Below are 8,871 nucleotides of genomic sequence, written 5' to 3'. Positions count from 1 at the left end.
CGCAAGCTCCAAGGACAGTACAGGCAACCCCCACTTAACGCTGTTTCGCTTAGCACTATTTTACTATGACGCTTGTTTTACTAATACCCAATTCCACTTAGCATTCAGCGAGTTTCATTATAGTGCTCACAGGCATCATACAGCTGGCAGCAGGTAATGTACACTGGCACCACAGTGCATTGGCAGTGCACAGCCTCATTGTGGAATTTGGCGCCAGTTTGTTTGTGTTGCCATCTTGGTTCATCAAAAACTTTGTGCTCTGTGTTCAGCAATTAATTTTGCCCTTAATTAATTTTGGTTTTGCTTAATGCTATTCCACTTAATGCTTGTTTTTTTGGGAACCAATTAAGGGTGCTAAGCGGGGGTTGCCTGTTACTGAAAACTTTACCTTTAGCCAAACGGTGCCTCTACTTTGCATGCCAGCTTTGAAATCCTACTGATTGAATCAATTCTAAAACTGCTCTGGAATTGCCACGAGAACTGGGTTTTATGTGTCATAAAAGTTGAAGACGGGGTACATTGTTCTCAAACTGATCCCAGGAAACTGTGACCAGCTCTTATCAAAGCTGCTTTGAAATGCATTCCCTGAAGTTATTTCAATGTTTGTAGTTTTTGTTGCCATCCAGAGACAGACACTTTTTAAAAAAATGATGTGAATATAGATGACCCAGACATAGGTAAAGTCATTGAACTCTGTCTGAAAAGAACAAAAAACAGCAGAGGACCTTGATTTCACTCATTACATTTTCAAAGCCTGAGCTCTCCTCCATAAACATGGAGCAGCTAATCTGGCTAAGACAATAAGTTGTTAGTAAGAGACCATGCTGTCACCTCATACCTTCCTCATAACTTGAAGATCAAGAATGATAAGCTAACTAGAGAGAATGTCCTCAGATTCATTCCAAATATCGGACAAATCCTTATGACACTTTACTGTTATTATCTCCATGTACTATTGAGGAAATAAACTAGGCCCTCCTGGTCACTCAATACGGAAAAGCATCTGACAAAGATGGTATTTATCCTGAATATCTGTAAAACTTGAGGACAAAGGAATGAACATGATTGGCAGACTAATTGATTACCGTACATTCAGCAGAAGGAGCCCCAAAAGCTTGTATAGGGTGATATAAATTCCTCAGTTGTGGGAAACCATCAAATTATTCTGCAAGTTATCATAGCTTTCCATAATTTACTAGTTAATAGAGAGGGTTTCACTAACCCATGTTCTCCCATCCTTGAGGCCAACATGCCAAAGGAACAAGGACAGTTGAAGATGTACTGGAATTACTATTACTAGCTTCTTTCAATTGCCAGTCACACTGGCTTCCCACAGAATCTAAAAAAAACAGAATGGCACCTGTATATTTAGCTGTTGCCTACAAAATAATACGGGGGTATAGGTTACTATTCAAGGCATCACGTATCATCAAATACTATACTTCTGTTTAACTCCTTGTGGCAGTGACATACCTCCACAGTCTCGAGAATAGGTGAGGGAGATCTGCGGGGTGCACAAAACCCGGAAGCAGAACCCCGGAGGGGGGAACTTACCTCCGAAAGACTCGGCGGTGCCGGAGCCAGGACTGCGGCAGTAGCCACGCGAGCCGGCATTATGCCGGCTATTTAAGCAGCTGTTCCCTGTGAGGGAGACAGCCAGTCCAATAACGGCGGCCAGCATGGCTGCTGCGGGAAAGTTTAAAAACCCTGACAGGACCCGTGGGGAGGGGGAGCCAGAGGGAGAGAGAGAAATCTGGCAGCATGCCTGGCGTGCTGAGGCTCCTGCCAGGGACAGGCACGCTATAGCCTGTGCCGTACCAGCACGAGAGGCAGGGGAAGCCTCTAAGCCCCTGACTGAGGCAGAACAGGGGAAATATCCTAGTTCCCTACAGAAGGTGGGCAGGGAGAGACCAATACTTCCCCTAGGTGAAGGAGAGCAGGGGGAATGCAGTAGCTCCCTGCTGAAGAAGGGTCAGGAGAGACCAGGGCTTCTCCTAGGAGAAGTAGAACAGGGGAAGGGTTTGGAGTCTCCTGGAGGTCACTGGGGAAGGGAAGGCAGCTCCATAGCCCACTCCTCCCCAGAAGAATACTATATCTGAAGAGGATAGGGAGAAAAGGCACTAAAATACAGGAAGAAAGTCCAAGGAATTGAGAGAGAAGGGAAACGAGCCAACTGAGCTGTTCAGCTGAGTGCTCTTCCCTCCATCGGAGTCCTACGGCAGGACAAGCCCGCAGAGACCGAGGTTAACATCTGACCAGCACAGGACCAGTTGGCGAGTGGACGGGGTGTAGGGGAGGTGGAGCCCCATGGAACAGTGCACATAACAACTGTGAATACACCCGTGTTGGTGAACCCCTCTAGGAAGATCTCCACTAGAGCCCTCTCATGAGAATTTAACAGCAAAGTTGTGGCAGGAGAGTCGAGGGGAAGGGCTACCTTACCGACGGGTGACACCATCCATAAGGCAACCAACATCACACTCCTGGCCACAAAATTGAAAAAATACCACCTCCTTTTGAATGGTCACATGAACAAAACCCGCACTCTTGTAACTTTGCATACAAATATGATTTTTAATACTCACCTGGGTAAAGACATGAACAAATAAAAAAAAGAACTATCCTCATTTGAAAACTCACAAGTACAACATTGGGTTCAATGTGCACATGTCAAAAGTAACTATCATAGCTGAATATGGGTGTCAGTGTTGTGGACAGCAAACAAACCAAATCTCTAAACATACAGGTTATTGTCATGAAAAAAATCATCACTACACACATACACAGCTAGTGAATACAGACAGATCATGGCCAACTTGATTTTTACTAAGCCATGAGGACCTCCAGGACTTACTGAAGATATGGCTGAAATTTTGCAAGCCATTGTGGTATCAAGCTGCAGCTGTTAAAGTATCTTCATTCAATACTGGGGAACATTAGAATGCATTGTAGGATAAAGGAAACAAACACCTGATTGCTGATCCCACAAAAAGAAGTAAGCCACAAACAATGATCTGCATTGACTGAACAATGAAAGACAATTCATAATGTGGCTGCAGACTCCAGTTGCTAACTATGGACCACACAGTAAATCAGTTCCCACTTCAATCATTGGTTGGCAGCACAAGTCAATTCTAAAATTCTGCATTCTCTCACTAACCTAGGCAAGGCTATTTCAACTTGCTAGTCACATCTCTTTTTATATGGGAGAAGAATCCCCTGTTTCTATGCTAGATTATCTCCACATTTGAAATACTTTTCTTTTAGACACTTTCTTCTATTGCTACCTTAAATATACCTGAGTAAAGGGTAGCCATAATCAAAGCAGCCTTTCATTAATATTTATAACAACACATTAGTCAAGACATGCTGTAAATCTGTCTGTACAAGTGGTTTTTAACCTGTGGTCCACAGATCCCTGGGGGTTCACAGACTATGTCTAAGGGGTCCATGAAAGATGACTATGAACAATAAGACGTCTGTGAATCAGGGGTGTGTGAAGTAGGCCCTATTTGATTTGGATTCAGATTTGGCTGGAATCAGGGACAGTGATTCAATTCATTGATTCGGATCACTGTCCCTGATTCGATTTGGCTGAATCCAAATATGAAGATTCGATGCTAATTCAGAGAATTAGCAATTTGGCCATAGACACAGCTTTAAATGTTTTTTCTACATACCTCAAGGTACCAGCACAGCTTGTGAACACTGTGATCCTGGGGCAGATAGAGCATCCCACAGGAGTGCGGGGGGGCCCTCCACGTGCTTGGTGGCAAACCTGGAAGTAGACCAGAAGTACTTCTGGTCCACTTCTAGGTCTACCAGGGAGCATGCAGAAGGCCCCCCTGTGCCCCCCCAGCTCAGTGATTGGCTGTGGGGGGGACCCTGGGTGCCTCCCCCCGACCCAGGAGACACCGGGGGATGCGGGGTTGGAGGCCCCAGTGCACTCTCTGGCAGAAGTGGACCGGAAGTGCTTCTGGTCCACTTCTGGGTCTGCTGCTGAGTGTGCATCCACCCCAACATTGCAGCATTCACAAGCTGCCTGGTACCTTGAGGTATGTAGAGAAAACTTTTAAAGCTGTGTCTATATCCGAATTGCCAAATCTTTCTGAATCTCTCCAAATCAATTTGGAGGGTTCCTATTTGATTCGGAGAGATTAAAGGGTCCTCTGATTTGATTCGGATTCGGACATTCGGCCACCGAATCGGGCTGAATGTCTGTCGAATCGAATCAGGGACCAAAGCTTCACATAGCCCTAATGTGAATACCCACACTTACCATTCAAAGAGGTCTGCACTTCTAGTCATATTTTTAGGGATCCACAAATGAGAAAAGGTTGAAAACCACTGGTCTATATTCAAATTTTTATTTACTATAAGCTAGTATAATGTTCTGTGAAATTTATTTTAGATTCTAACAATACATGGCATGATTCTACAGTTAATAGATGCTTTGTCACTTACTTCAGAGAAAGCAGAAGCACAACCAGATTTTAGGACGTCTTAGAAACTCTTTCTAATATCAATACTCAAACTCTAGTCTCTGAGTACAGAAAAAAAATAACGGGCAATGTTTTGTGGTCTGTTAGTAGAGAGAACTTAATATAAGTAATAAACTTCTCAGAGCTATGCTGGCATTATTGATGGTGCTGGTGCACAAACAAGGAAGTAAATAAAAACTTGTGTTAATTTCAAGCTCTGTTGGAAACACATGGGGGAAAATCAATTTTTTCCATTTCTATCTGGCCAGCATTATTAAGGGAAAATCAGGTTTGAGGCATCTTAGAAGGTACTAGAAACAATGAAGAGCTAAAGAACGTTAAAAAGCCCTGAAAGTATAACTAAAAGTAGTATTCTTTTAAACTTTCATTCTCTACATTTAACATGGTATGTGGGACATACAATTACAGGGATAAGTGGATTATTATAGCCAATTCATTTCCAGTAAAATCCAGGGATCCTAAAGAAACATAAAGCCAACCATTTTAAAAATGAACTATTTTCTTACTTGTAAAAATAGCATCTCTACATGTTAATTGTATATGTTTTTTACAAAAGGGCATTAAATTTTTTTTTTGCGTTATCACTAGAACACCTCAGTAAAATATTGACCTGCTGCATAAAATTAAGTCTATTTTGTAATTACATTTTGCCTCTATGGATGTTATCTTATATCTCTCTAGGTTTCTGTACTTGTGCAAATTCCAAAGAATAGTGATTACACTTTATTTTTCAATGGAAGAAGTCTCTCACCACTCAAACATTTAAAAAGGAGGTTTCTTTCTTCTACTATTTCATGATGTTATAATGTTGGCAATGGTTACAGTGTGGCTGCTGATGCCAGAAACAGGGGGAAGCAAGCAACAACAAAAAATAGTGTGAATAAGGGTCAGTGACAGAGCAAATGGGCCTGATTCCAAAAATGGAAACAATGACCTAGAAAAGCTAGTCACACAAATAAACAAAGAAATGGAGAGAAGAAAAATCTGAAAAAAGGGAAATAAGGAAGGTCCATTGGTGAAAATCCTGTGAACTGAAGTGCTATGGAATCAAAAATAGACTTTAATACTTTAAAAATTCTAGTTTTATCCATGGCCTCTTCCTAGAGGAGTAACACTGTAATCCAAACAAGATAAAATACAAGTCTATAATTCAAGAAAGAGAGATTATGGAAAGAGGAGATCTGTATTAGAAGGATTTGTAGGTTTTGAGGGGTAATTTGACAGAGATGGTACTTGGTGACTGTGTGTGTTAAGTAGCTGGGCTAAGAGGAGGCTGTTAGTATATTGTTAACTAAAACCTGCCTTTATATTTCTTATTTTTATTCCCTCAATGTCCATCCCTGCTGTGCATTGCCCTGAATGACTCCCCAGCATGTATCATGCTGTGATGTCTGAGCTGTCATGGAAACTGGCAGGAGATGACTTACAAAGTGGATCCAGTGATGGGTCAGGCAATCCTTATTTTAAAAAAGTCTTTTTCTAAATAGAAGCCCTGGGTTCTATATACCTGTCCTTGCAACTGAGGGACATTGTGGCACTACAACTTTTTTTGTTTCCTTTAAGTTTGATTTACTTACTTTTGAGGTAGATAATCTGTTCAGTTGATTGTGTAGTGATCAGAGATGAATAAACCTCTTTCTTTTCCAGGTACATTATAGCTGTAGGTTGATCTCCCTTTGAAGTAATTCATTTTATTATCTGAAACAGCAGGTACTTTATGATACCTTAATTGATTTAAGGTAAAAATAGTAAAACCTTTTTTGACATATAAATACAATAAAAACCCTTGTCATCAGGAGTGTGACTTTAAAAAAAACAGGGGAACCGTGTATTAGTACATACCTTTTCTTAATGGTTTATTAATGTTTTAATGTTTATTAATTAATAGCCTGACAGAAATATTGCTTTTTGAACCTATTATTAATCACCTTTCTGTCATTGAGCAAGTTAACAAACAATTCCAGAATCGTCTGCGGTGCTTCTCATGGTAGATGAGGTAGGACTCAGTCGTAAATTTAGGGACTCTCTTTTTGAGACAGTTTGCTTTTTGGTAGATCTCAGTACAATAAAAACACATCCCAGAGAATGCTGTCTTGTGTTGTGGCCCCTTTGTACCAAATAGCAGTTATAAAGGGACAACAAGCCCTGAACCTTTTAAGTATCCCCTTTACAAAAACCTCAAGGGCAGTTCTGCTGGCTTCATGCTACCTGCAGAACTAAATAGTTCTGAGGACATATCAAGGGACTATCAAGAGCACATAAATAAATGACTAGGGCAGTTCTGTTTCCCAGCAATTCTGTACCACTGCAATAACCCTTAGGAGAAACTGCAGCAGGCATACAAAGTTAACCCATGCCAGATCCCAAACCAGCTTTTGGCAACTTTGAATATGAGGGCCTAATTAAACATTAATTTTAAGCAGCTCCTGGAGCCTTTAATCCCTAGATTGTCTATACATCTAAAACTAGTTTTAAGGACACTTTAGGGCTAAGTACAGACAGTCAAAAACCCTGAGTCTAAATCAATTCAGTCTTTGCAGATTAGTTGAAGCTGTGTAGATTGAACCAATAAGCAAGTAAACTGACATACACTTTTGATTCCAGGAATGCAGCCACATGCCTGCAGTATCTCAGACCAGAAGTCGGGGGGCGCTAGAGCACACTTCCCTGCTTGGCTGAAGCAGGCAGCTTGAGCCGAGGCTAGCTCACCCACCCTGCGAGGGGGGGGCCTTGTGGGGGAGGTGCAAAGCATCCTGGGATTATGGGGGACTGTGAGTTAACTTGAATCTGGAGGGGAACTGGGACAGAATGTCAATAATTTGATTTAACCTAAATCAGTTAAGTCTAATACTACCTCTATCCAGATTTACCTTAAACCAGTTTCGGCCATTTTGAAAGCAGTTTATGTGCACTGATCTTCTGTTGTGTTACAGATTTGAACTGGTTTTTAGTCATTTTTACTAGTTTATGTGTAATTTCTGTCCCTAACCTAGGTGGTTTAAAGTTATGCCACTCCAGGGCAGGTTTGTCTCTAATCCATGTTATGCAGCTTGTAGTCCATTGATGTGTGGCCACTCCCCACCAATAAGCCACCCAACTTGCAGTTCTTTAACATTCCAGGATGCAGTGTTTCCTTCCCCACCCTTCTGTTCTGTGTGGGCAAACTTTCCACCCCCTGAACTCTACTGTCCAGGGGATGCTTCTGACACCAAACCAACCCCCCCTCCTGCCCTTGGATGTATGATCTTCCCACCCCCAGGGGTGCAAGCCTATGCAAGCAGCCTACTGATCACATGCCAGCTAGACAGATTTTAGGTCATGGGAGTGAAGTTTAGTGGGGTTGGTAGGAAACAAACTAGGGTACCTAATTGGGTTCTCATGAGTTGGGGCTTCCTTCCCAAGGCAGGAGCAGTAGCTCCCCCAAAAGGCCTTTCCCTTACCACTCCCATCTCCCAGTCACCCCAGGAAGCATGACTAGAACCCCCAGACTCCAATCCCAAATCCTAATGTATTAAAACATCAGACCTTCTTTAATTTATTTCCTCTTTATTTCTTGTTACATTTTTTTTTGCTTCTTATTTTTTCCTTCAGTGTCTGTCTTCCACTACCTTTTCCCCCACTCCCTTTCCCTTTCCACCTCCCATTTCATTATCCACCCCCATCCCATTAACTCTCTGCCTCCCAGCTTCATGTCCCTCTGTTCCCCCCAGTCTATCCCTCACACCCCGCAACACCTAGATCAGGGATAGAAGCCTGTCCTGGCTCACTAGCCCTATAGAAGCAACTCATAGCTGTAGCTTCCAATCAGGCTCCTGCTCACCAGCCCTGCAGTGGCAAGTTGCAGCTGTGCATATGGGGGGAGGGGGCAGTCAGAGAAGGTGTTTAGCCTTAAGGTGTGACTGCTTCAAACTCATGCTGGCACTAACATCAATCAACATTTGAGCAGCTCAAAGTGCAATGTGTAACAAGGCCTTGAGAGTTGTAAGCTAACTTCACAGTCTCTGTGCAGGAGCTAACATTGGCACTGGGATAAATCTGGCCTAATCTATAGTACTGAAATACTCTCACAGGGTTCCCCTAAACCCTGGCCTTAATTACAAAGTCACAGAAGGACTGTACTGTCATGACCCAAAGGCATGATTTTGTGTGTGCTTCGGAACCAGAATTATCCCCGCCAAATTGCAGCTTCATTGCACGGGAGAGTTTCCTGTTGCAGAGGAAAACCCCGGTGCAGGGACGAGTTTCCCGCCTTTTCTGCAGCTTCTTTTGCAGGGTGCATTGCTCAAGTTGCAAGAGGAATGCACGGTGCAAAAGAGTTCCCGCCACCGGTATGCAAATTCATTCCCCGCTATTGGCTAGTTCTAAAATA

Source organism: Alligator sinensis, unplaced genomic scaffold (assembly GCF_000455745.1).
Source record: "Alligator sinensis unplaced genomic scaffold, ASM45574v1 scaffold738_1, whole genome shotgun sequence".
Classification (NCBI taxonomy): Eukaryota; Metazoa; Chordata; order Crocodylia; family Alligatoridae; genus Alligator; species Alligator sinensis.
This window is presented reverse-complemented; position numbering follows the sequence as displayed.